This window comes from Salminus brasiliensis, chromosome 20, assembly GCF_030463535.1.
Source record: "Salminus brasiliensis chromosome 20, fSalBra1.hap2, whole genome shotgun sequence".
Taxonomy (NCBI): Eukaryota; Metazoa; Chordata; class Actinopteri; order Characiformes; family Bryconidae; genus Salminus; species Salminus brasiliensis.
The window spans coordinates 6,354,714-6,360,381 of record NC_132897.1 but is presented as its reverse complement, the minus strand read 5'-3'; positions in this window follow the sequence as shown (position 1 = coordinate 6,360,381).

Below are 5,668 nucleotides of genomic sequence, written 5' to 3'. Positions count from 1 at the left end.
TTAAGTCTAATTGTAAATTGACCTTGAGAAGTGGGGAAATTTAGATCTGAAAATTGCCGACTTGAACCTCAACAAAACTCTGCTTTGCTGTAATGTAATTCATGAACTGCTCTGGAATATTTTTCCATTATCTTATACATAAAAACAAGGACCAAAGTTTTATGAAGAGTAGTAGAAAAAGTACTTGCCCACACTCTATTACAGTATGAAAGATAGGGATTAATTAGGCTATAGTAAATAGTAAGAAGACAATTTATGTTGACCAAATGACCAACTCTCCTTATTATACCAATTTACCTATTTGTTCTCAAACTCTCACCAACAGTGATTCCCAAGAACTTTGTATTTGACTTTTTTTATACCTATATTTGTTTTTGCAGTTTGAAGAATGAATGTATTTATTTCTGTATGATTTATAAATATCATGTGTTAAAGGAGGATTTATATTTTTAGCCACTTTTTTATCAGCCTTTTTAGTAAATATACTGTAAACTGTCTTTATTTCTGTCTTTATTTCTTAGTGAAGGTGCCAATTAGAAAAGAAAGCTGATAAACATTTGCACTCAACATTTTTTCCTCATATAAATCATCCAATGAAATACTTGCATTCATGTCTTTAAATTTGAAAATAATTGTCTTAGGGATTAATTATTATGTTAGATTTTCTTAGCATCCTTTATTTTATTAAACTAGATTACGCAGTACTGAAATATGAGGGGGGGGGGTGTTCTCCTCTCTAAGGCCTTCAGGAAGGAGGCTGTAGATGCAACAGAATTATTAGAACCCCCTACCTTGTGCATGCACTCACTGGCCACTATATTAGAAACCCCTACATTTTGTATCCGTTCACTGGACACTTTATTAGTATCCAGTTATAGTTATAGTTATATATCGTTTATTAGTATTTTTAACATACTGGACTAAATGACAGTTATAGGGAACATTTGTGTTTTGTAATAATAAGAATTTTTATTTTTACAGATCCCTTAAAAATCTGGGCTGTGATCTCAGATTCAGCATATCTCAGTTATCATCAATGTGAAAACTAGTCTCACAATGCTCATAGCCTTAAAGTAGCCCAGTGTGGAGAAGTGTGTTCTCATTTTTCTTTCAAATAAAGATTTCTGATCTTAATGGCTCTGTTATTAAACACAGGAACTCCACACATCTCTAATGTAGTGTGGATGGGGCTTTACACACACAACTGTGCCAAGTGTGTTGTGCTATAGCTAGCTATAATTAAAACACATGACAGAGCAAGACTGAAAGGTTTAGCAAAGCAGAAAATAATGACTACCCCACAGTGACAAACAGTCTTAGCCTGATGCTCTAGACTTCGCTTTGATGGTAAGTCTAGAGCATAATTAGCATATTACCGCATTACCCAATCAGGAGCTGAGCAAAAGTAACCATCAGTGTGAAACCCTGCTTTAAAATACCACATCTATAGTTACTATATCATCAGTGCTCTGAATCTTATATGCAGTATGAGTTTAGGTTGCCTCAATTTGCTTTGCTCACCACTCAATGCTTCTGAGACCAGTGAAAAGATTACCTGTGTTGCATGCCTTCTACTTCTCATCCCATGTAGAGGAGTGGAGCAGTTTGACCCAAATAAAGCATGAAGATGAAGCTGTGAGAGACTGGATGTGCTGAAGATCCTGTCCTTGTTCTGATCTTTATATTTTGCGTTGTTCATAATGTTGGGGCAGCCTATCTGACCGTGGAGCAGTTCTTCCTGTCCTTCACAGCCACTCTCCCTCCAACACCTCACCTGATTGGCTGATTGGCCAATTACTGATATGAGTTGAATGGGAGTCTAAAGTGGAGAAACACTGCAGATAGAAGAGCTTTAGTGTTCTAGTGTTTTAGTGATGAATCAGATCTGAAGAGATCGGGGTCTGACTGCAGTCAGCTCTGATACACTGACTTCTATACTGATGGAGGTTCAGCAGCTACGCTTTTCTGCACTAACAGAGATAAACTCTTGTTGTCAGTGAAAACAACATTAAGTCGGAGCTTCTGTCTGATAACAATAAGTACCTTAAAAAGGGCATTGGGCTCAAAACACACCTGAATGAACCCACACTGAGGAGAAGGGTGTGCAATTTAAACCTTTTTGTCCAAAGGTTTGTGGACACCTTCTTCAAAGTGAATCCAGTCCAGGAGCTTTGGGATCAGTTGATGCTCTCACTTGAGGTTGAATGCAATTATATTTTCTCACAGCAATGTTCCAATATCTAGTGCAAACCCTTCCCACAAGAGTAGAGGTTGTTACTGCAGTAAATGAGGACAAACTCCTTGCTACTGCTCTTGCTTATGGACGTTGCATGAGCATGTGTCCACATACTTTTGGCAACACAGTGTATGTAAATTGATCATTGTTTGTGCACAAGCTGATAATACATACAGGTTACATTCATTTAAACTTGCTACTGTTTTAGTATGCAAGTACATGCCAATATATTCATATATAGATTATAATATATGGAAATATCTGCACAAATATGTGGCTTAAATGGGTTAAATAGGATATGTTATTGCAGTGTTTGGATCTAACAGTCAGAGGAGCACTGGAGCTGCAACTGTAGATCAGAAGGCCTAAACAGTCTCCAATCACAGCCTGGGGGTGGCGATGAATGAAGGCTGTATATTGAATGCTCCTAATGCTTTAGGGTCCCTTACAGATCAGGTAAGCTGGGATAGGATGATAAGAAAGGTTACCATGAAGGTGAAGCCTAGTTCTGAAATACCTGCCAGTGGATGTTTTTCAGTACCATCACTGAGGCCAGATGGCACTACAGAATCAGGCCATCAGTGAGAAAAACGCTGGACCTGAACACCAGGACTGAACTGTCTAGAACTTCATGGAAAAGAAGAACAGCTGCAGATGTGGGTCGGCCCATAATAACACATGGGTGCAGTGTGGGAGGAGCTTATCACACCTACTGCAGTTTTTAATTAAAGCTGGTCTAAACTGAGCTCGACAGCAGAAAGTAAACCCTCCAGAATCTGTCCCCTTATGGTCAAACAGAGGCCAACGCTTCTCTCTTAGCTTGATGCTCCAGGCTTCACGTTGATGGTAACTCAGTTAATTAGCATATTACCTCATTATCAGGAACTGCCCAACGCTCACCATTAGTGTGAACCCTAGTTGTAAATGTCTTATCTATCATGTCACATACAGACTCTTATAAATCTGGGCTGGGCCGTTTTCCCTCATTCTCCACTCAGTGTTGGTGGGTTTGAGGTGAACCCAGTACTGGCATGCTGCAAGCCCTGCCTTCTGTGGGTGGGGCTAGAGATGTCATGCCTCTACTGGCATGCCTTGTTCCCCACTCTCTGTAGGAGGTGGGGCATGTCGGGTAGCCCAGATTTACCTCTTCTCATTCTCTGCCCTGGGTAGGTGGGGCCAGAGGGCATCACTGATCCCCTGTGGGTTAGAGAAAGCCCCAGGCCTGAGAGAGAATGAGATATTACCCAGGGCTATAGATGCTACAGTGCCTCTGGTGAGGGAAAGCAGTACAGCAACACATGAACAGAATGAAATGAAGAAATAAAAAAAACACACATTTATTTTAGAACGTGTTAAAATGGAGGTTCTGCTTCAGATGCTGCTACTTAGTCTACAGTACCAGTACAGTACCTGATTTTCCTCACTATCATCGAGAACACCGCTCACATAACAAGCCTTTAAACACTCGCCTTAATCAGCACCTCTCATTGGCTACTCGCTCATTATATATACAAATGTATTCAGAAGGGTGCGTGGAGAAATAGTGGCTAACGCTGTGTAAGCTTTGCATTGTGGGAAGCAATCACAGAAGCAGGAGCTCAGATAAACGAGGGCTCAGGCTGATCTTCTAGACTGGACTCTTCAGCACAGATGAGGAACCAGACAGTTTTCAGGTCCAGAAACCAGGTTCCTTAAACAGAACTGCAGCTTTAGGATCATCACAACATCTGGAAAGAGTGAAGAAATTAAGAACCATACCCCCTCTGGAATGCATTTATCTAGAACCTATCTAGGTCAGTTTGTACACAGTTCCCCCTTCATTACTGAGAACTGAGGTGCTCCAGACAGAACCTCCAATAAATGAGCCCTGAGCCTGATCTTCTAGACTGGACTCTTTGAAGCAGATGAGGATCCAGCTGAGAACCAGGTTCCTGGAACAGAACTGCAGTGTTAAAAACAACTGCTGAAAAAAAAAAGTGAAGATCTCTATTATCACACCCTCTTGTCGTGACCTTTGTGTTGTGCCATATTTACGTATCTAGACCATTTCAGTTCCAGACAATTCCCACTTCATTATTAAGAACTGAGACGCTGCTGTTCACTCACTGTCACTCATCAGCTGAAGCCATTTTCAGTTATGTTGACATTCCAGCATCAACGAATAGGAAGGAAATCTACAGAAAAGAACATTAACAGGTTCTATAGAGAACCCCTCAGCGTATGGTCTAATAATGTACCCTTTCAGAGTTGCAGAGGTGAGGTAAAGCAGGAGGTTGTTTGTTCATCTCACAGAGAGTTAAGAGCTTAGTTACTTCAAATGGTCATGAACACCCCTTTTCAACCCCTACCATACGCTTCCCCTCACTAGCCACTTCTTTAAAAACCCTTTTGCAGCCACTTACTGGACACTTTAGTAGAAACGCCCATGTTGTGTATCCACTTAAAGGTCACTTTATTAGAAAACCCTGCCTTGTGCCTCCACCTACTCAGTTAGAGGGTGTCTCAGTAACTTTGCTAACTTTGTTATGAGCAAAACACAAAGAGATTGGAGTGCTCTGTAATGCCATATAACTATCCTATGTCTTCTAGAGAAGAGGACCTGCCTCTGTGGTTAAAGGAACTACATATAAAACATCCACCCAAACGTCCGAACGTCTGCTCTTACCATTATGTGCAGGACGAACCAACAGCAGAACGTCTTTTCCCAGAATTAACAAAAAATATAGATAAAGGTTACTATGATATCCCTGAAGGGGGCTTGGAATTTGCATAGGGTCACTATGGTATACCAGATGGTTGCTAGGGTGGGGTGCTGGTGATGGTTAAAAAGGTAAAGGTGCACGTATTTCTCACTGTACAGTGTACAGCAAAATGTGTCCTCCGCATTTAACCCATCTGGTAGTGAACACACACACACCCAGAGCAGTGGGCAGCCAAGAGAGGGTAAAGGGCCTTGCTCAAGGGCCCAACAGTGGCAGCTTGTCGAGCCTGGGAATCGAACCCACAACCCTGTTATTGATATCCCGGCGCTCTAACCACTGAGCCACCATTGTTTTTGGTGTCTGTGCTGGAGGTTGCAGATCATGCAGTCACTAATAAAGCAGGTAAGAAGGTTTAATAAGAAGATCAGATCAGAGAGTTACACCCTATCATCCCTGCTTTATGACCTTTTTGTCAGAGGTCTGTACAAGAAGTGCTGTTTCAACATTACTGTACTGTAATTCCCAAGAGCCGCCACTAGGGGTCACCACTCCCGACTGAGTCCCTTTACAGTTGCTCGCTTCTTCTTGTCACGGAGCAACAAAACAGATCTGACAAGCATGTGGATGATCTCCACACAGCGCTGCGCTCGTGCACTGGTCCATCCGTCTTGCACTGAAAGTGTTTTCAGTCTGTATCACTCACTGACACACACACACACGCGCGCACGCA